Here is a 24,058-nt window from a genome sequence, read left to right on the forward strand (position 1 = left end):
TCAACCGCTGCGCCACCAGGGAGGCCTAGGTTTTAGGATTATAATGTTTATTAAAAAAAATTTTTTTTTTTGCATTTGTTCACTTCTTTTTAAAAAAAGATTTATTTATTTATTTATACAAGTACTGGGTACAGTCAGAAGTGCGGGAGGGTGAGAGAATTCACCAGAGACAGAGTGGAGAGCAGAACAGGCAGACTGACAAAATACACTGCTGAGGGGAGCAGCGGGCGGCAGGAGAGGTCTATGTGCTATGTGGGACCCTCGCTGGTGGCCAGGGATGGAACCGGCGCTGCAGAGGCTGCGGGCAGCTTCGTTCGCAACACAGTGCTCAACTGCTGTGCCACTGGGGAGGCCCTAGGATTATATTGTTTAAAAGGTCTCCAACAAGTAAGTTTACCAATCATTTGAAGACAAGATTATGTCCTAAATGGACTTCAAGGAAATTAGCTAATTAATTTGATAGCCAAATATCTCTGGAATCTTCAGTTTTCTTATCTCTACTGTCATCAACCCAGACCACATTTTCATAGCAAAACCAACATGAATCTGTCTGACAAGCTCCAGAAAGGGAAAGAGAAATTAGAAAAAAAGCCTTTCAGTTTTTTAATATCCTCCTTCTAACACTGCAGCTGGAGTGATCTTAACAAAAGGCAAGTCTAATTATGTGATATCTTTCACTCCTTTAAATTTTTTAAATGACTTTTCATTATTCTTAATTGAAAGATCAAAAGCCTTAACATGACTTGCAAAACCCTTCATGATGTCACTCATGGCAGACTAAAAATGACCACACATTCTTCCATACATCTCCTAGAGAGAGGCAGTGGCTGTGGCCTTCTTCTTGAATCTAGGCAAGTTATGTGATTACTTGGACCATTAATGTACAGTGGAAATGATGCTTTCCAAGTGTCTCTTAAGTCCAAGTCCTCATAAGACAGCCTGCTTCTCCTTTTTGTCTCTGAGAACATTCCTTCTGGGAACTCCAAGACAGCAGATTACAGTCCTGAGGTAGTTCTGATAGAGAGGTCATGTGTAGACATTCTGATAATATCAACTGGCCTAAGCTTTAGGCAGAGGGAGAAGGCTGAAAGAACTTGAGGAATCTGTTGATAAAACATGGGGGAATAGGGAGGAAAATTGTTCTTGGAGACTGGAGAAAAGGAAATTCTTTCGATATAATGGCAGCAATTTTGACAACATTCGTACTTATAGTAACATGAGAAACAGAAAATATACCTAGTGAAGTCAAAGATTTCTGTAAGGACATTTCATGGCAGAATGTTTAAAGTGCCAGTTTATTTTTAAAAATTGTTTATGATAAAGCATAGCCAAAGATGGGTTTAAAAAAGAGTCATCAAGTTTTCAAACAAAATTTAGAGGAAATAAAAAGCCAGTGCTTGTGGATTTAAAAGAGAGAGAGGGGTTTCACATTCCTAGCCTTTTCAAAGGCAAAAGTCTTTCAAAGTAAGAAGCTGATTGAGGGTAGAGATAATTTCAAGGGTGTGACTCTAAAGAACCATTTTTGTGACTTCAGAAAGATTTAATTGTACAGAAAAAAAAAAGACTTTCATGAATCTTAAGGATACTGTCTCACAACATTCTGACTCTGAGTCCAGAACTAACAAGGGCCTGTCTTGAAAAGAAGATGGAGGTATATCTTATCTAATGGAGTGCAGAGTAGGAAGATTCATAGTAAGCTTACAAAGATTTCAAGAGAAGTGTATTACTGTACACATCATCAGCTTGGACAAAAATGGTAGAGACAGTTCAAAGTGAAAGAGGTCTGAGGGTTTCCACTTCTTTGGATAGGTAATAGGCTAAGAAGTTTATTTAGTTGTAATGACATTTTTCATGTGCCTTGAACTGAATTGTGACCCCCTCCGCCCCCATTTATATACTGAAGCCCTAACTAACTTCTAATATGATGGGTACTTAGAGATGGGGACTTTGGTTTAGATGAGAGCATGTGGGTGGGATTCTCATGATGCAATTAATGCCTTTGTGAGAAGAGAGAGATACCACTCTCCTGTCTACACATGCACTGAGCAGAGATCATGTGAGCATACAGAAGAAGGTGTGCAAGACAGAAGGAGAGCTCTCACTAGAACCTGACATGGTGGTCTCTTGGTTACAGACTTTCAACCTTCAGAATTGTGAATAATAAAAGCCTATTATTTAAGTCATTCATTCTGTGGTACTTTGCTGCAGCAACCAGTAGCTAAGGTATTATGGAAACAGGGTAATTCAGAAGGTCCAATGAAGAGTTGGGTGGTGGAGACAGAGCTGCAGAGAATCATTTCCAGGCAATAGGGCCAGAAGCCTTCCATCAAGGAACCAGCCTCGTGTACACTTCAGAGTTGCTTGTACCAGTGATTGCTGTGTCTCCTTTTCCTCCACTCTTTGAATTGCATTGATTTCATCTTTATTGTCAGTGTATGTTGGGTGTGTGGTATGCAGATACCTTTTCATTTTAGCTTACAGGTCTTCTTATAAAGAGAAATTATGGGCCTCCCTGTTGGCGCAAGGGGGTAAGCACCACACTATGAAGCTATCCACAGCTTCTGAGGTAAGAGTTCCATCTCTGGCCGGCCAGGGAGCAACCCACATGGCGCAGCAGACCTCTCCTGACTCGCCTGCTGTTCCCCTCAGCAGTGTATTTCAGTCAGTCTGCCTGTTCTGTTCCCCACTCTGTCTCTGGTGAGTCCTTCTCCCTCCCCCCCCCCACATCTCTGGCCTGTACCCCAGCTCTTGCATAAATAAATGAATGCATAAATAAATAAATCTTAAAAAAAGAGAAATTGTAATAAAAGCTAGTATTTCCTTGGCACTTGAAATTTATTATTTTTTTTTAAGATTTATTTTATTTATTTACGCATTCCAGAAATGGAATGTAGGCCAGACGTGCAGGGGGTAAGAGGATTCACAAGAGTCAGAGTGGGGAACAGAACAGGCAGACTGACTGAAATACACTGCTGAGGGGAGCAGCGGGCGAGACAGGAGAGGTCTGCTGAACCGTGTGGGTTAGGTCCTTGACTGAGGATCAAACTCATGCTTCAGTGGTTGCTGATAGCTTGATAGCACTAAGGCTTAACCCACAGGCCACCAGGGGGGCCCTGAACCTTATTTAGATGGCATAACCTGGACATCAAAATTGAGCTCAATGCCAGAATGAGATGAGATTTTTGGACTGAGTGTATTTCGCCTTACAGAGTAATGTAAATAATTTGTGTCCAGAGAAGGAACCATTACTGACTAAAAATGGTTACAAATTATTTGAAACTATTCCTATTGAGAGGTGGTATCTCTGTTAATCCTAAACCCCTTAATTCCCAGGGACTCCATGGCTATAACCCATGGATTATGGAGAGAGTGACCTTGCCATCTTCTGGCCCCACATCTGAAGACTTCCTCAGTCTTGGACACCCTCTCCGGGAGCTCTGAGTTGCCTTGGAAGATCCTCAGCTTTTGAGGACTTTCTCAAAAAATTCTCCCTGATTTCCTAGATCAGTTGCTTTGTTACAGTAGATTCCCCCACAGAGCTGTATTATTTTTTTTTCAGAGTAATTATCCTTGATTATTTCATTAATGTCATCCATCTACCTGTGGATAGTAAACGCCATGAGAACAGAGAGCAAGGCTCCAGCAATGTGTCTGTACATAGTAAGTGTGAATAAATATTTGTTAAGCACATGAATGAAATATTTGATGCAGCTGATAAGTGCTCCCTCCTCACCATAGTCTGTAATAACTGTACCACTATTCTCCTCTCTTACTCACTGTGAACATTTGGATTCAAAGTCATTGTAGCTGGGAAAAGACAGGAGGACTTAAAATTTGACCACTACTCCTGCTTTGCTACTGTCTGTGAAAACACAGTTGCTGTGCACCATCAAAGTCGCTGAAGTTCCTTTGGTAGCTCTTGTGCAGGGGAGAGGGAAAGGGGAAGATTGCTTCTTGGCATGTGTGGGCACAGGAGTACAGAGAAAAAATTCAGTGCCATTCACACTATGTCTTTGGTGAAAATCAAGCAGCTTAACTGAGAAGCTGAAGAACGTCGTGGGGGTTCAGATTATTTAAGTTTTCTTCTAAATTTAGGTTTAGAGGACCTCCCTGGTGGCGCAAGGGGTTAAGCACTGCACTGTGAAGCAATCTGCAGCCTCTGCAGCACGAGTTTGATCCTGGGCCTACCAAGGAGCAACCCACATGGTGCAACAGACCTCTCCCGCCTTGCTCCCCTCAGCAGTGTATTTCAGTCAGTCTTCCTGTTCTGTTCCCCACTCTGCCTCTGGTGAATCCTCTCACCCTCCCTCCTCTGCACCTCTGGCCTGTACACCAACTCTTGTATGCATAAATAAATAAATCTTAAAAAAAAATAAATTTAGGTTTAGAAGTAATTTCTTATTAGATTGTGAACTTTTTTTTTTTTTTTTACCCTACTCCTCATCTAAATCTGCAGGAAAAAAATACCTGCACATGAACTCTAATGTCTAGGTAAAGATTCCATATCTTCTGGAACCACTATTCCAAGAATTGTTTTCTTATTTTCTAATTGCATTATATTATTAAAAAATGCATTTCCCTTCTTATTTAGACCCGTGGATGTAGAAAATAGATGATTCATAGAAATAGTCTTTCTTAAAGTTTTCTGCATGCTAAGTCTACAGTCTTTTTTTTTTTTTGCTGTAAGTGAAAACAATCCATGTCTTTATAAATGTCCTTATCATTTCCATTTCATAATTTAAAAAAGTATTTTTTTAACCACCGTCTAGTTCTCTGAACAGTAGTATCCAAATGGGTACATGTATAGTGTTTCATGAAATGGGTTCCTTTCTCCAGTGGGAGAAAGGAAGCTCTCTATTTACCATACTATCCTTTCTCTTTTAAAAAGAAAACTCTCCCAGAATGGCAGGGTTACTGTGCACACAGCCATATTCCACATCATTTTCAGGAGTTCACATATTCTGGGACTTTGCCCATCTCCATGTCTCTGATTTGCCCTCCCTCCCTAAGTGTACAATACCGCACTTGTCCCTTTTGAACATGTAGCAGATTAAAGAGTTGGGCAGGAGGCAGATGTAGGCACACCTTTGATCTCTCATCCTTGGGGGTTAAGGGAGGGCAGACACCTGGCGGCTGCTGAGTTGGAAACAAAAAACAGGCCGGGACTGGAATTACCTTAAAAGGAGTCGCAGCTCCAGCCAAAGAGGCAGCTGGATGCACTGAATGGGCGAGAGGGAGGGAGAGTCAACGGTTGGGCAGAGGATGCAGCAGAACCCAACAATGGTTCAGCCTAACTGGGAGTTGGATAGCATGACCATTCCTTAGGTAGAGAACTGGAAAGAGCAGGCAATTATCTTGAAAGAAAACGAAAAGCAATACCTTTGCAAATAATATCGCAAAATGTTCCGCTGTGCTCAGATGCAATTATGAGAGTGATTCAGGAAACTTTCAAAGAAAGGATTTCTACACTTTTTCTTCCTTAGCAACCTCTTAGGAATACCACCTTTGCAACACGATGCGGTGCATGTTTTTAATTAAAAGGAGACCTACAGAGCAGTTCCTCTGATTTTTCAGTGGGACTGCATTGCCCCCTGGCGTTTGCATGCTGCTTTGCACCATAACATACAAAGTTCAAAGCATCCAATCAATGTTGCGCAAGGATGCAGCTTCTAGCCTTAATCTGACATACAATTTTAAACTTCAAATATAGAACTCATCTGACAAGTTATGGAATGAAATTTTGATATGCAGAATCTTCCCGCCTCTCCCCTCAGTAGAATCTCCTGAGATTTTCAAGTAGCCCGAAAAGGAAATCTAATTAGAAATCAGTCTGATCTGTCAAATTTTAATTATATACAATAATAAATGGTCATGGGAGGGGCTGCTGGTACACTTTTCCATTTATCAGAACCAGCTCAAAATATCTCCTGCACTGAAAAACCTTTCCTGACTTCTCTGCATTTGATGACTCATTCAGCCTTCATGCTTATCTCACTGCTGGAAACTTGAAAGTGGACCTTATACCTGATTTACCTTTGCATCCACCGTGAGCAACACAGTGCCTGGAAGATGGTATGTGTTCAACAAAAATGTGTTGCTTTCTGGTTGCATATAATGTGCTGTTCACAAAAGGATCAAATATGCACCTTATTCAAGTGAAAGTCAATATGGTAACAGAGCTGGAGGGAGGATAACATGATCTTGGAGGAGACTCGGGAGTCACTGACCCCCTGAAACTGTGCAGGCACCATGTCCAAATGCTGAACACCCTAAAACTGAAATACCTTTAGTCTAATAAGCTAGGAACTTTTGAAGCTACTCAAACTCTATCTTCCACTTCTTCTCTAAATGAACCCCTGCTCCCTCAGCAACTCAATTACAAATTTCTTTGGGATGGATATTTCTAAGAGTAAGTGTAAAGCTTCTGACTGGGGTTGTTGCAGATACTGTGGCAAATTGACTTCAGGTCATTAACCCTGAGCTGAGTAACAAGTGAGTATGAAACACTGGGGTTTATAATGATAGATGTGTATTGAGGGACAGACTGTAAAGGAACTTAAATTATGAATCGAGGGTTAGCCTCACTTATGTTTAATGTGGACAGTGTTATTCTGCCTGCTTAGGATATCATCTTAGGACAGAAGAAATGACCAGATCTGAAGAATCTGTTGAATTAGGATGGGTCAAGAGGCTGATATGATTAGCAAGATTACTTTTTTATTTATAATTTTCTAATTCTTATTTATTTTAGTTTTGCATAGAAGAAACGGGGTATAGGCCAGAGGTGTTTGTGTGTGTGTGGGGGGAGTAAAAGGATTCACCTGACAGAATGGGGGGCAGAACAGGTGGATCTACTGAAACACACTGCTGAGGGGAGCAGCAGGCGAAACTGAGAACGTCTGCTGTGCCATGTGGGTTAGCTCCCTGGCTGGGGATTGAAATCATAAAGGTGATAGCACTGAGACTTAACCCCCAGACCACCAAGGAGGCCCAAATATTGCTTTTTAGATACAATATTGATAAGAGCTTCTTGAAGTCATTTGCTATGTTTTCATTGAATTAGAACAAAACTTTTCAAGAAGAAGGCTGGACACTATGTTCTTATGAACTTGAATTTGAAACCAAACTGAATATGCACAAATATTGACCATAGCACTTACCAAGCATTTGATCTTGGAAAAGTCACTAAATTTTCTGTATTTCAGTTTTTCCCATGGTCAAAATGAGGATGCTACTAGTTACTATCTCTCTTCTACCTAGTAAAAATTCTTTTTTTTTTTGGTCCAGGGGAGAGCACAAATATAGTTCCCACTACCACAAATTATGCGGTGGAGTTTCCCGAATTTAGGGAAATCACGGTGGTCAGAATTCCCGAGGTGCAATGGGATATAGCCTTGCCCTGGGAAACCACCTTTGTGATCCTGCTGGTTCCCCTGCCAGGCAAGTAGGGTACTTCGGAAAGGTTCTGTAAGTACTTGTTATTGAACACTTACCATGTGTGTGTTTCTCACTGTGGTAGACTAAGGGTAATAAAAAAAATTCTGGATTGTTGAAAGAGGTTCTTTGTTGAATTCATTCTCAGAGACATTATGAAAACCTCCCAATACAAGGTATGTTCCAGGTAGGGGGTTTCTCCAGTGCTAGTCTTATTGTTGAGGCTGGCCCCAGTGCAAACATGGAGTTAAGCACATTTCTGACTCCTGCAGACTAACATAACTGGATGTCAGAGGGCATGTAGGAGCCTGAGAGGGCCCATCCTTGTTTCATTCCAGTACAGAGCTCCACCCTCAGGGCTAGCGCAGTGCCTGAATGGCCACTAGGAGTAGGGGTCATGGGTAGTCCTGTTCCCTTGAATGAATACACAACCATGGCATCAAATGATTCTGAGCTCAGAAATTTGAGAATATACTTCCCCACCCTTCCCCTTGAACTCCTTTACCTACCTAAAAGTAGAGCTTTCCAAAAGAACTCAACTGTCATAAATTTACTCCCCAGGAGTTTCTGCAACCAGGGAAATGTTACTATATCTTTTTTTTTAACTTATGTTATCATATCTAAACAGACTGTGCCACGGAACTGTCATATCTCTCATCTATTGTCCTAAGAGTACCTTTATTTTAGCTAAATGTCACTTGGAAGTGGCTTTCTCTCCCTCCCCTTTTATTAAGCTGGTACATAAGTCTCATATTATAACTGCCCCCAAGTCATCTTTTTTTTTTGAAAGATTTATTTATTTATTTATACAAGCACTGGGTACAGTCAGAAGCATGGGCAGGTGAGAGAATCCACTAGAGCCAGAGCAGGGAGCAGAGCAGGCAGAAGGACCGAAGTACATTGCTGAGCGGAGCAGCGGGCGGCAGGAGAGGTCTGCGCTGCCATGTGGGACCCTCCTCCGGTGGCCGGGGAGCAGCCAGGGATCGAACAGGCGCTGCAGAGGCTGCGGGCAGCTTCACAACCCAGCGCTCAACCTCTGCGCCACCGGGGAGGCCCCCAAGTCATCTTTTTATGTGAACTTATATATATATATATTATGAATATATATATTCATCTCCTCTTGAAAAATAATGTATATTTTCAGATTCCCACAGGATGTATAATTTTGCACCATTGTTTGCAAAACTCCAATATATATATGAACTCCTATATATATATGAATAAGAATCTATCTTTGTTCTTGTTGATCTATCTTATGTCAGTTCAATTTACAGGTTTCAGTAAAATAACTTGAGAGGATAGAGGGAAAGTTTTACTTCCCAGATACTTTCCCATATGACTTTGGCCAAACATTGGACTCCACTATGCTAAGTCTTTAATCTGTTCCTCAGAACTAGTTTGGCATGTTGCACCAGGAAATCCTGTTTAAGAAACTGTGGCAAACTTAAACCTGTCAAAAATCAGAAATAGAACATTCTATGTTCTACCATATATTTGGTATGTTAATATTTATAGAGCATTTTTGAACACTGGCTGACAAATACTGATAATACATAGTGTTTGTTAAATAGAAATAAATATTCACTAAACATACAATTCCAATCTTTAAGATAAGACAACACAGTATTAGGATTACCAAATCCTCTAAATATTTTCTTAGTTTGCACTGCATCTTTAAATTTTTGCATATGTATGATGAAAAAAGTAGACACTATTAAGCAAGCTAAAACTTATTCTTGAAATAAGATAAAGTGAGATCCTTTTGCCTTTTGAAGTGTAACTTGGAATGGCATTTTGAATGTGTGCAAGTCATATTAAGGCTTACACAAAATGGAATACAGTGGATGACTAGAGAGATAAATGGGAGTAATAGCCACAAACAATGGTGCAAAATTATACATCCTGTGGGAATCTGGAAATATATATTATTCTTCAAGAGGAGATGAAACTTATAAAATTGGACCCTCTAATGAGATTTTGAAAGGCATGTAATTATCAAGTTGCTGAATGGGCTGGCAGGACACACTCTGGCTTCCTGGGAATTCCACTGCATACCAAGCAAACCTGGCAACTAATAACTTCCTGAACAGCTGTTTCTTCCATTTATGCTCCAAATTACTTTTTTGTGACTTGTCAGCTAAATCTTTACATGAGTGAGATATTCTCCCTGAAGAAAGCAATTCATCTAAGAGGTTTACATTTTCATTTGGCAAATGATTTCCAAAAATGTTGACTCTCATTCTCTAAGCCTAAAGCCAAAATTCAGGGCATAATTTCTACAAGTGCAATCAAGCATGACACTGAGTTATGCTTAGGAGAAAATATTAAATAATTTCTATCCCAATGTCTCTAAATGTAAATAACAATTCTGATTATACATCCTTGTAACAAGCATATCCTGAAATTAGTATCTGACAGCTATCAGGTAAGTGAAATGGTCGCTGTATTAAATTTTTCATAACTAAGGTCATTGATATGAAGGTCAAGTAATTAGGCTTTTTTTTTTTTTTTAAAGAACATCTGAAAGGTTAAGCTGTTTGAACCTTGGCTGAAAGCTTTTGACAGTCTACTGTTGTTTTTGCTGAACTCTCATACTCCTTTACATAATGGACAATATTCTGGATTATCATGACTTGTTTTGTCTTGGGTCACTCTCACACTGTCTTCTTCCTCCCTGCTCCCCCCTCCCCAGTCTCTCTGTTCCAGTTCTACTAGGTTTCTTTTAGTTCACTTTGCCCTTTGCTCTTTGCTGTTTCTTCACCTGGAATCAAAGGAAGATTTCCTTGAGGAAAGAGACAATCAATTTTCCTTGAGCACACACTTCATGGTTATTTTGGACCCTAATACTCATTTTCCCCCCTTTCTTTATAGCACTTGTAACCATACATAAACATTTCAAAGTAAAAAAGTCTCAGATTATCTTCTCTTTGAAATCAGGGTAGAGCCTGCTGTTGTGTTCTCAGGAGCAGCCAGTGCCTAGTACACAGTATGTGCTCAGTTAATGCTTGTTATGTAAGGGGAGGAATTCTTTTTTTTTTTTTTTTTTAATAGAGGCATGCTTTATTTATTTATTTTATTTGTTTGTTTGTTTTGTTTATACATGCACTGGGTACAGTCAGAAGCGCGGGAGGGTGAGAGAATTCACCAGAGCCAGAGTGGGGAGCAGAGCAGGCAGAAGGACCGAAGTACACTGCTGAGGGGAGCAGTGGGCGGCAGGAGAGGTCTGCGCGCCATGTGGGACCCTCCTCCGGTGGCCGGGGAGCAGCCGGGGATCGAACCGGCGCCACAGAGGCCGCAGGCAGCTTCGCAACCCAGCGCTCAACCGCTGCGCCACCGGGGAGGCCCAGGAATTCTTAATTCTCTCTGACTCTTGAATTGGCAATCCTTGCTTTCCAACTTGACTGTAGTTGAGTAGAAATGATAACCATGTTATGGAAACTAAGTTTTCTTCATAAAGGCAAAAATCAGATTTTGAACTTGAACTCTCTAAAAACCAACACCCTAAGCAAATATTTTCTCCCACACATACTCATGCATAGATAATGGACTATAGTCTGTAAAAGAATGTAAGTCTTAATAAAGTAAGTCTTAATGAAGTAATTCTATTTTCCATTTTTCAGGATCTGTTTTAAAGAAATAACCGTAAGTGTTTTTATCCTTACTTCCATACTGTGTATTCCCAGCAAAGCAACAAGAATAATCCTTCAATAACCAGGATCCATTTGCTAAACCCAGAAATATCTCCTATTTCACTTACAGAATCCAAATCATTCCAGTTGTCAGCAAAGCCCTTCACAGTTTCTGTTATTTATGAATTTGACGTTTTTTGTCTTCGGAATTGTCTACAATGAGGTATATTTTGTTCAGGATAAAAATATGAATTTGACATTCAGTCAGCAGCTTGGGAAATTTAACGTTTTGATTTTTTTTCTAATAAAAATAATAAATTCTGAAGATTCTAGATTTTTCCAGAATTTTTATTGGGCAAAAAAATGTCATTTATTCAACTCATTGATGATTTGAGAGATACACAAATTATCAAAAATTTGCAAGAGTAAAATCAGTGTTACATGGGAATAAGTTATTACTATCATTTCTCCACTTTAAACTACTATCATTTCTCCACTTTAAACTACAATCCCTGCTTTAAAACACAAGCAGGGATCCTCTGCTTACTCTGCCAGGGGCTGGAGACAACCAAGTATATGTGTTTTTGAAGATGGATGTTAGTTGAGCCTGTGGTGGTAGTTATTTCACAATGTATGTAAATCAAACCATTATGCTGTATGCCTTGAACACATATAGTGACATATGTCAATTATTTCTCAATAATACTAGAATAATAACAGCAGAAGCAGCAGCAAAAATAATAATAAAGAATTTACTCATGGACTTCTACCTTTCTATCCTTAAAAATTAATAAGAACTAAGTAATACAAAGGTATCTATAAGACTTTGAGATCACTTGAAACTAAATACTAGTTCTTATTCTGTATTCCTTTTGAAGTCATCATGTTCTCATTTTCTTGGCTTAATATCAGTGGCTTATCAATATTATGGCAGCCTCACCTCCTACATCAGGGCAGGTTAAATGCAGTGACGCTGGGAGGTATCTACTTCAAGCCCACCCCTTTTCTGTAGCTCCTGCTTCTTCACTGTCTTCCTGGTGGGGTCTCATACCTGTTTTCTACTCTTGCTCCCCAATGGCATGCCTATGGACACCCCATAGCAAGTCCTATGTCCTCTTCCTTGAATCTATCTGTATTCCAGTGGATCTTTCTGTCTTCATTCTTTTTCCTCTTTAATTTATTTTCCTCATATAACTTTTCTAAGATAACATATTACTTCCTACCTAAGAAAATGTAATAGTACTTGCTGCCTAAAGATAAAGTTTAAGGTGATTCTCAGTTGAGATCCAACCTCTTCTTCCATCACCTCCCCTGTGTACCATGTTCTTTGGCATCACTCTTTCCTCACCACACCATGTACTTCTGTGCCTCTCCTCTTCTGCATGTGTTACCTGGTTGGCCTGGAAATCCTTCCCTAATTTTCTATGTGAGCAATTTCTTTTCACTTCTGGGTTCAACTTATTGCCATTTATAATGAAGCTTTTCCAATTATCTTTAGGCACAAACCTACCACTCTACTGCATTCCTTGAACATTTGGCGTATGTCTGTTTTGATTCTCAGTACACTACATTATAATTCTTTATATTTCTCTGTGGCTGGTGGATTCCACTAGAGCAGTACTTCCATTGGTTATCTTATACTGCTGTTCTTTAGAAGTGCCACTTGATGGAAAATCCTTATTTATAGGATACTCATAAATAGAGACCTATTGCAGTAAGTAGATATTGTAGTAACTACTGCTAGTTGTGAATGGCTGTTATGATGAAGAGCAGAACACCGCCACAATCACTTTTATCACCGCCAGCAAGTCTAACACTGCCATCATCCCCATCATTGTATTCATTGAACGCTGCCGGGTACCAGGCACTGGGGTGACCAGTGTCCTTATATAAGAGACCTGAGAGCGCTCCCTTGGCCCTTCTGCCATGTGAGATTACATGTGAGGCTGTTTATGAATGGGGAGCAGGCCCTCACCAGCACAGAAAGTAGTCATATAGGGTATGCTGATCTCCGATCTCTGCTCCCAGAAGATTGAGAAATGAAATTGTTGTTCATTGGCCACTCAGTCTGTCATATTTTGCTATGGTAGCCCACATGGACAAAGACAAAGGGTTGGCTTATCTCTCAATTTGGGTTCAAGAACTCAATTTGGGTTCATGTGCAGGCAAGATATCTCCTACATTCCAAATTCCTTGGATCAGAGGTAAAGAGGTCACACATTTTACTTCCTTTCTTGGTTCTCATTTAGCACTTTTCACATGGTACGAATATAATTAATGTTGAAATTCAATACTGGAAGTAAAAGGTGGTAGCCTAATTAATATCCGGTTTGCTCACTGAGTGCACATGTGTTTTAATTAAAAAGGCATACCTGGCCTTTTTACACCACCTTTATACCTTTTCATAACATGAGCAATTGGTTCTGATCCCTCCTAAAGTCTCCATTTCAAAAAGAGTAATCTGGCTCTTAATGTATTTTGTTTCTCATATTAAATCCAACACACTTTATTTTTGGTTTAAGATAACACATCAAGAGAGATGGTAATCAGGGCCTCCCTGATGGTGCAAGGGGTTAAGACTCAACCTGTGAAGCTGTCCTCAGCTGCTGCAGCACGAGTTCGATCCCCAGTCAGGGAGCTGCCCACATGGCACAGCAGACATTTCCTGGCTCGCCACTGCTCCCCTCAGCAGTGTATTTCAGTTGATCTACCTGATCTGTTCCCCACTCTGTCTCTGGTGAATCCTCTCACCCTCGTACCTCTGGCCTGTACCCCAGCTCTTGTATGCATAAATAAATAATTCTTAAAAAAAAAGAGATGGTAATCACAATTGCCATTGAACAGACCTATGTCTTTGTCTAAAAGTGTGATTACAAAAGAAGATTATAAGGGAATGGTCAAAAGTAACAAAGAAGTTGAAGGGAAAATGAGTCCTGTATATGTCACCTAATGCCAAGTAAACTGGACAAATTTTTGCAAAGGAGTCTTAGGGTGCTTTTGTTTTCAAGAACATCTGTTGCAAATAACAACTCTAGCCCATGCTTTTCTTGACTTCCTGAACTGCAAATCATGAGCAAACCAAATTCCACATTAGGAAGGCAGATTTATTGAGGTTTGGTTATTTTGATATACACTTGGGCTAATAATTAGATCCTCCCTGTTCCTAATGAAATACTTCCTTCTGCTCAATATGTTTATGGATGTATCTCTGTATCCCTACCTATTGAAGTCCCATAGTTTTTTTTTTTTTTAAGATTTATTTATCTATCCAAGAACTGGGGTACAGGTCAGAGGTGCTGGAGGGTGAGAGAATTCACCAGAGACAGAGCGGGGAGCAGAACAGAACAGGCAGACGGACCGAAGACACTGCTGAGGGGAGCAGTGGGCGAGAGGCAGGAGAGGTCTGCCACGCCATATGCCATATGGGTTTCTTCCTGGCTGACTGGGAATCGAACCCATGCTGCAGAGGCTGCAGACAGCTTCACAGTGCGGCGCTCAACTCGCTGCGCCACCAGGGAGGCCCATAGATTTTTTTTTTTTTAAGATTTATTTATTTATGCACATAAGAGCTGGGGTACAGGCCAGAGGTGTGGGGGGCATGAGAGCATTCACCAGAGACAGAGTGGGGAACAGAACACAGGCAGACTGACTGAAATACACCGCTGAGAGGAGCAGCAAGTGAGACAGGAGAGGTCTGCTTCACCATGTGGGTTGCTTCCTGGCTGGCAGGGGATCAAACTCGTGATGCAGAGGCTGCGGATTGCTTCATAGTGCGGTGCTTATCCCCTTGTGCCACCAGGGAAGCCCCCCCATCCCCATAGATTTTCTTTAAAGACTTTTCTTTTAAAGATTTATTTTTATTTATTTATGCATACAAGAACTAGGCTATAGGCCAGGGGTGTGGGGTGAGAGGACTCACCAGAAACAGAGTGGGGAACAGAACAGGCAGATCTACTGAAATACACTGCTGAGGGGAGCAGGAGAGATTTGCTGCATCATATGTGGGTTAGCTACTGGTTGGGGATCCAACCCAGGCCTCAGTAGTGATAGTAGGATAGCCTGAGACTTAACCCCTATGCCACCAGGGAGGCCTGAAGTCCCATAGATTTTTTTTTTTAAAGGAAAACATTTTCTTTTCTTTTTTCTTTTTTTTTTTTGAAGATTTATTTATTTATTTATACAAGCACTGGGGTACAGTCAGAAGTGCGGGAGGGTAAGAGAATTCACCAGAGACAGAGCAGAGAGCAGAAGAGGCAGACTGAAGAAGTACACTGCTGAGGGGAGCAGCGGGCAGCAGGAGAGGTCTGCATGCCATGTAGGACCCTCCCTCGCCTGGCGGCTGGGGTTGAACTGGCGCTGCAGAGGCTGTGGGCAGCTTTGCAACTCAGGGCTCAACCGCTGCGCCACCGGGGAGGCCCAAGTCCCATAGATTTTTAAGAATAAACATTCATGACCTTCACCTTCACGCTTACATATTCTCATAGTTCAGGCGTGAACTTAATCCTTTAATAGAAGAAAACACATTGTGTCTAACTAATATAATAGTTCTTTTTTGTGTCTTATCTTCCAGTAGGCATGACTGAGTAGAGTAGTACTGCCATCATTCTTGCAGTTCCTACAACATTGAATATTTGCTTTATAAATGCGCTAGAAATACATTTTAATTTTTTTCCTAATAAAACTAGCAAGGATTTGGGCCTCTCTGGTGGCGCAAGGGGTTAAGCACCACACTATGAAGCAATAGTGGTCTCTGCAGCATGAGTTCGATCCCTGGCCAGCCAGGAGAAACCCACATGGTGCAGCAGACCTCTCCCGTCTCGCCCGCTGCTCCCTTCAGCAGTGTATTTCAGTCAGTCTGCCTGTTCTGTTCCCTCCTCTGTCTCTGGTGAATCCTCTCACCTCCTGCATCTCTGGCCTGTACCCCAGCTCTTGTATGCACAAATAAATAAATCTTAAAAAAAAAAATAAACCAGCAAGGATCTGAAATCAAAGCAGGACAGAATTAACATTATAATGTTCCGACAGGTTACTATGCCACAGAATTTCATTCTTAATTTTCATAAAAAATGTAGAACAGGATTTTTTCCAGCTCCAATTGTCTTTGAAACTGTTCTTTTCTACCTAAATATGGATCAGAACACCAGCAAAGGAAAGAGTGAGTACTAATTTCTGCTATACATCAAAATGTGTAGCATGTGCCCTGCCTTTCTGCAGGTTGGGGGCAATCCCCAGCTCACAGAGGATGGTCATGAACAACAACAGCTGCTGCCACCACAGAAGTCCACACTCAAGTTATGATTGTTGTGTTCTTGATTAACAAGACCCCATGTCTTTGCAAAAGAATGTTGGTTTCTCATTTCCTTCTCAGAAAGGATTTTTACTTTTTTCACAGAAAGCTCTTGTTGACCTTCATTCTTCTATCATTATTCCTTAATCCTCTATTAGTAGGCCTTCCCAGCCTAAAAAAGAATGAAGTCTCTACAAGGTTAAAAGTGCTTGTGTGACATTATCATTCATTTTGTTGTATGACTTAACATCAAATTTTACTTCCTGGAAATCATAGCTCTGATTTGAGGCACTGGACTTCAGGAGTCTCACTGGAAATCACAGACCACTAGGAAAACAACAACAGAACAACCCACGAGGAGGGATCACATGATGGTGATACACGGTTTTCATCAATTCCTGCAGCTGTCATGCCTGCACTTGGGCCTTTGCTAACTACAGGACACACATGCATCACGCAGTACAGAGTTACCTTATTTTGGTGGCTAGATAAAGCCCCTAAACTATTTATTGCTTTGGCTATTTGAGAGGGGCATGAGGTGGCATTATGGTTTCTGACTTCTTTTAGGATATTGAGCTACTTTTCAAGAGAATAACATTGAAACTATTTTCTAAGAGGACAGCACAGCAGTCCTTCACAGAAGGTCTTGGTCAAAGTTCTGGAATCTTGCGTCTCCGTGGTGGTATAAGGGGTTAAGATGCAACCTATGAAGTTATCCACAGCCACTGTTGCATGAGTTCCATTCCCAGCCAAGGAGCTACCCACATGGCGCAGAAGACCTCTCCTGACTCACCCTCTGCTCCCCTCAGCAGTGTGTTTCTGTCAGTCTACCTGCTCTGTTCCCCACTCTGTCTCTGGTGAATCCTCTCATGCCCCCCACACCTCTGGCCTGTACCCCAGTTCTTGTATGCACAAATAAATAAATCCTAAAAAAAATTAAAGGAAAAGTTGTGGAATCTTGGTGGCTTTCATATCTCTAGACGATGCTGTAATATTCATGTTCTCTGGTGGCTGCAGGCTAGTAGCATGATAGTACACACTGGTTCGAGATACCCAACTGTTTTCTCTACATGAATTTGACAGCAGAAAAGGAGTAAAACAAAACCAAAACACCACTCTATTTTGTGAAGGAAACCAAAAACAACCAAAGTGAATTCTGTCCTCAGGGCTTATCCAGATCCTACAAATGGGTGGCAACCTAGAAAGGATGGTGGTGATGTCCACAGGCTTGAGACAGAAGAAGGTAGCACAGAGTTCTATTCTGTTGTCAGATGCGTTCTGTTCTTTAATGCTCAAAACTTCGTTATTGAAAATTGAAGTTTCTCCACAAACATGCTAACATTTGCACTGAGCTGTAGGAAAAATGGAAGTCTTTGTTGCACATACTCTACCATGATTTTCCACAATCTTACTGAAAGATGAGTAGAGTAAGTTAGAAAGGCCTTATCCCAATAAGATGGAACAGTCTGGAGTCACAGGTCACTGCTGAGGTTTGAAAAAATATGGGATAGGCTGTCTTTTTTTTTTAAGTTTTATTTATGCATACAAGAACTGGGGTGTAAGCCAGAGGTGTGCAGGGGGTGGTGGTGAGAAGTTTCACCAGAGAATGGGAACAGAACAGACAGAACCACTGAAATACACTGCTGAGGGGAGCAGCAGGTGAGTCAGGAGAGATCTGCTGCACCATGTGGGTTGCTCCCTTGCCTGGCCTGGATTGAATTCATGCTAGAGTGGCTGGCAATAGCTAGATAGCACCGTCTTTTACCCCTGTGCTACCAGGGAGGCCCCTAGGCTGTCTTTATGAAACAAGAAAGGTTAGTTCAGCTCACCTTATGGGCACAAATGTCTTCAGCATAAAATGGAACGGACCAGGATTCAACTCAACCACCATTTCTAGCCTCAAGGTAGGGGCTATGAATTGGTATTATTTGAGAAATTTTAAAAGGTGTCAATGGATTTGAAAGCAACACTGCTTTCTCATCTCCCAAACACCACTCCCCCAGTCCCCACCACCTCCCATTTGGTTTCTCAGGGTCAAAATGATGTCTTGAAGAGTTAAGAGAAATTTTTCATACTTATTTGTGATCAGAGTATCAATAGAAAAGAATTTCTTTCCAGGATCTTCAGGGAGAAAACTATGCTTCCATTTCCACAGAAAGACACATATTCACTGTGTAAAGCTAATGACAATATAAGGTATTTTTAAAACTTAGTGTTTTTTATTAACAGTATAAGCTTTTTTTTAATTGAGTAATATTTCATTATGACATTATATAGTTTTCAGGTGAACCTACTTTTTAAAAAAATTTTTAAATTTTATATATTATTTACATCATTTTTCATTTTTGCACAATGTATGCATTTTCATCTAGCTAATTTAGGGGTATTTTTTATAATCATCTTCTTCAAAGAATTCTGGCCTCTCATTACCTTATATGCTAGATGATAATAACTAAATTAAATGCTTATCTCTTTCCTCCAAGAATGGCATATAGAGTATTAACATAAATTGATAATGCTGGATAAATTAGATACTTCTTGCTTGGGTTCATGGGTTTTTTTTTTTCCACTTGAATATGCTATTACTAGGAGACCATGATATTTTATTTTATTTTTTTTTAATAGAGGCATGTTTTATTTATTTATTTGTTTGTTTGTTTGTTTTGTTTGTTTGTTTGTTTACACATGCACTGGGTACAGTCAGAAGCACGGGAGGGTGAGAGAATTCACTAGAGCCAGAGCGGGGAGCAGAGCAGGCAGAAGGACCGAAGTACACTGCTGAGGGGAGCAGCCGGCGGCAGGAGAGGTCTGCGCGCCATGTGGGACCCTCCTCCGGTGGCCGGGTAGCAGCCGGGGATCGAACCGGCGCTGCAGAGGCCGCGGGCAGCTTCGCAACCCAGCGCTCAACCTCCACGCCACCGGGGAGGCCCGGAGACCATGATATTTTAGGGAAAAACTTTAGATTTAAAGTCCAAGGCCAGATGATACATTTTAGATATGCAACAAAGTAGACACATGAGAAAAGGAAGTTGGGGCCAATCCTCTCATATCTCTACAAAGTCTGGCTTTGTGTCCTGATTTTTCTCTAATAAGGTATTTCACTGCTGTTGTTATTTTGATCATTGTTGCAAGTCTTCAGTGATGTGGCTACTGTATTTTAACTCAAAGTCCATTTCAGGTGCAGAATTTGGATTCTTTTTTTTAAGGATTTATTTTTATTTATTTATACAAGCACTGGGTACAGTCAGAAGTGCGGGAGGGTGAGAGAATTCACCAGAGCCAGAACCGGGAGCAGAGCAGGCAGAAGGACCGAAGTACACTGCTGAGGGGAGCAGGGGGCGGCAGGAGAGGTCTGCGCGCCATGTGGGACTCTCCTTCGGTGGCCGGGGAGCAGCCAGGGATCGAATCGGCGCTGCAGAGGCTGAGGGCAGCTTCACAACCCAGCGCTCAGCCGCTGCGCCACCGGGGAGGCCCAGAATTTGGATTCTTATTCCTTGTGGGCTGGCATGAATTTAAACACAGGACTTCTTACTGGGCCCTAGGAAAAGTAATCATATGATGGAACTCCTAGGTGAATCCTTCATTATTTATGAGTATTATTTGATTGAGGATTAGCATTCCAACTTTGACAAAAAACATATTACGTGTATATACTTATAAAAGACAACGAAGGTGGGGCCTCCCTGGTGGCACAAGGGCTTAAGATGCAGCACTATGAAGCTATCTGTAGCCACTGCAGCAAGAGTTCTATCCTAAGCAAGGGAGCTACCCACATGGTGCAGCAGACCTCTCCTGCCTCGCCCGCTGCTCCCCTCAGCAGTGTTTTTCAGTCAATCCGCCTGATCTGTTCCCCACTCTGTCTCTGGTGTCTCCCCTCACTCCCCCACACCTCTGGCCTGCACCCCAGTTCGTGTATGCATAAATAAATAAATCTTAAAAAAATTAAGAAAAATAAAATTTAAAGAAAAAGATGACAAAGGTGCTGATGTTAGCCAAAATCAGATGAGAAAAGGATATATATATATATAAAATCAATTTAGTTTCCTTTTATAATATATAACTTAAAAATATTGATCTATAAACAGGAACTGTCCTGATATAATCCTATAAAAAGAAATAGTTTGATAGAAACCTAGTCTGAGGTTCTGTGAAGAAAAGTTCAGACTAGAAAACTTCCAAATCTTTCAGAGAGAAACACTTGTTTTTTTTAAATCTCTGTTTGGGATGATAAATGATGCATTCAGTTCTGAAGTCCAGCTAAAGACCACAGATAAAATATTAAGCACTTAAGTGGCTAGAAATAAATATAGTCACAGCTTTCCCCACATGAGAAATGAACAGCAATAATGAGGATTAGACAAAGGATTAGCATTACAGAGACGAAATGGGGCATTAAGCAAATAATTAAGGAGTATTCAATTATCTCAGAAAACACTTCTAAGACTGTAAAAGGCAAACATCATTAGCCATACTGTTGAAATATTTTTTATTTATTTATTTTCAATAAAAAAAAATTTAAATGATACTTGCATCCCCCCACCCCCTCAGATTCAGTCCCCATAGAATTTCCTTCCCCAAGGCACCCCTGCACCATCACCACAGTCCCCTGTGCTCCTCCCTCCCATACTGCAGAAATATTATGGTAAGAAAAAGTAAATAAAATTAGTATTTGTGAGGGAGAGTGATACCATGTGCTGTTATTACGTGTATGCTTTTTTTTTGGGGGGGTACAAATTACTTTTTCTCTAAGATTCTTAATTTTTTTCCTCTATAAAATGAAGAAAATAGTAACGCCCTCACTGAGAATGTGACACCAGGAATAAATAAGGTGACAAATGTAAAGCTGTAGGGAGGTTTTTGAAACATAAAAGGGGTCAATAATTGGTGTCTATTAATGTTCAAGAATAGAAACAAGGTTACATTTGATCCTATGTATCAAATAACTATATTCTATCACTCTCCAAGAGAGATGTCAGATCATTTAAATACTACATACAAACAATATAATTGAGTAAGATGTTTCTATTTAACTCATAATTTTCAAAAAATAATTTTTTGGAAATGGAAATCCCCCACTTCATTGCATGAATCAGATCCTCTTTCTCATTCACCAGGAAATGTAACTCACTCAAGATTTTATGGTAAACTTCTATGAGAAGCTGAAGAAGGAAGATAAGGGAGTGCAGAGCACCCCTTTTCTGGGCAGTGGTAGGCCTTCTCTGAGGGATACTAGACAGAGCCTGGACTGAGAAGGTTTTTTTTCTTCAGGAGAAAAATTGCTGAGATTCTGATTGAATAGGAAAAGAGGATCAGTGGCAATCGAAGCAGAAAAACCATGATTTCTGATACAACCAATACCTTAAGCCACACCACGATGTAGCAGGTCATGATTAGCTGACAGGTTAATATAGCAAATAAAATAGTAAGAGAAGTTAGCGTGGTCTACCAACTTATTTGATAAAGTTAAGCAAGGATTTGACAATTGTCTAAGGATTATTTAAACGAGAAAGCTGTAAGCATAACATATTCCTGTATTGGGTTTTTCTTTTGTTAACTATAGTTTAATATTTGACATTACTTAGAAAGAATTAATTTCCCCCTCCTAAAGTATTTGAAATAAAATATTTGGTATATCTGGGAAGCTCACAAAACTGGGTAAGTAAGAGCCGCATCTTCCTCATTCATGGTGCAGTTACTGTCTTGATAAGAAGGTCCTTTGTGAAGTAGTGGGTTTATTATCATAAATAAGAGAGAGGAAAGTGAAAAGGAGCCAGATGCATTTCTTTAGTATTCAGTGTCTCATAGTCTAAACACAGAAAGGGAGGTTCCAGATTCCCTTCCCCGCCCAGGAAAGGGTGGAGCTGAGAGGCAAGGAGGGAAGCGGAAGAGGAATATCAAAAAGAAGACTTGGAGAAAGTATTTGGAGCAGAGAGACATGTGAAGAAGGCCTGCTTGCTTCTCAGCCTTGGACTTTTACCAAGGGTTTGGGGACGTGGGAAGAGACACTTGAAAGAGATGTGGGTAAGAGACCCATGGGTGGTGGACAATGGCAGGCTTTATTTTGACTTGTATTTTGATTTTGCTCTTTTCCTTCCAGACTTGCTTGGCCCCTTCTGCCCCTTCCTTACTATTCCCAGTCAGAAGGTGCCTTAGACTTGTGGCAAGCTTTTGGGCCTCAATGGTCCTGCTTTGGGCCCAACTTGTTTGGCTGGATATTTACCTATGAGGGGATGGGTAATTTGGGGTACTTGATTTGGAACATATACCTCAAAAATGAACTCTACATTTATCAATTTTTGAGAATATCGAATAATTGTAAAAAGTTACCATATGCTAAAGTGCTCTCAGAAATACCGAAAGAACTGATGGTACAGATATGTATAAAAAAATGACTCAGCAGGATATATAATATTTTCATAGGAAAGCTGGGAACTCAATGCCAAAAAAAAAACCCAAAAAACCCAAAAGAAATGTTATACAAGAAAGTGCTTATAAAAATGGTCATGGAAAAAAAAAATGGCCAAATTATGATATTAAAAGTAAAATTTTAAACAAAAGGCAGCTCTCTAATAATGAGTACATTTAGTCTAAACCTAAAAAAATCATTAAAAATGTAGCTACATTATCCATATAAGTCATGCCACTCGCAGCAACGTGAATGGAACTAGAAGGGATTATGCTCAGTGAAATAAGACAGAAGGAAAAAGAAAAATATCGGATGGTTTCACTTATAGAGGACTATAGGGGAACCAAATAAGACATAGGTGTAAAAAAAATAATAACAGTACAATACGCAACAAAGCAAAACCGGACAATTATAAATCAGAGACATCTTGCAGGGGAAGAGGAGGGAGAGGGATCGGAGGGCGGGAGGAGCACAGGGGACTGAAGTGATGGTGCACGGGTCCCTTGGGGAAGGAAACTCTATGGGGACTACACCTGAGGGGGTGAAGGGAACCAAATATTGTTTAAAAATGAACAATTATGTAAAAAATAAAAAAAAACTGGCCTCCCCTAGTGGCGCAGGCCATTGAGCACTGTGCTATGGATTCCATCCTGGCCCGCCAGCGAGGGTCCACATGGCGGGGCAGACCTCTCCTGTCTCTCCCGCTGCTCCCCTCAGCAGTGTATTTCATCAGTCTGCCTGTTCTGTTCCCTGCTCAGTCTCCGGTGAATCCTCTCACCTCCCGTGCATCTGGCCTGTACCCCGGTTCTTGTATAAAATAAATAAATAACTCTTTAAAAAATAAAAAAATTAATATAAAAATAATATAAATAAATAAATACAAAAAATGTAGTTACATTATAAGACAATTATTTTCCATCTCAGATGTACGTGGTTAATTATTATCAATTCTAAATGTTTTGATTCAATAAATAACCAAAACAAATGAATGAACAAAATACAACAAAAATTGTTCTTAGATTCTGTGAAAAATACCGTGGTTCTCAGAAGGGAAGGGGGCGGGGGTGGGAGAAAGGGGTGAAGGGGGTCAGTTGGATAGTGGGAATGGCACTGGAACTTTTGGCAGGTCTAGAGATGTGTAGACACACATCGAGATGTTAAGTTGTATTCTCAAATTGCATATATTGTAAATCAGTGTTAATTCAATACAATTTCATTAAAAAGAATCAATTATGAATGTGCACAAAGACTTTGCAACAAAGATATTTTAAAAAATAAGTCTCGATTCATATGAATGAATCT

The 24,058-nt window shown here is 40.5% G+C and overlaps 1 protein-coding gene and 1 non-coding gene across 11 annotated transcripts in view; both read right to left on the minus strand.

The window, feature by feature from the left end:
* Positions 1–24,058, minus strand: part of DLGAP1 (DLG associated protein 1) — a 428,837-nt gene that overhangs the window by 106,521 nt on the left and 298,258 nt on the right. The gene's annotated exons all lie outside the window — the stretch shown is intronic.
* LOC119243878 (U1 spliceosomal RNA) lies at positions 7,285–7,448 on the minus strand. The gene has a single exon (XR_005124878.2). It is a non-coding gene; the product is annotated as a U1 spliceosomal RNA (small nuclear RNA).

Source organism: Talpa occidentalis, unplaced genomic scaffold, assembly GCF_014898055.3.
Source record: "Talpa occidentalis isolate TD23 unplaced genomic scaffold, MPIMG_talOcc4v2.1 talOcc4.13, whole genome shotgun sequence".
Taxonomy (NCBI): Eukaryota; Metazoa; Chordata; class Mammalia; order Eulipotyphla; family Talpidae; genus Talpa; species Talpa occidentalis.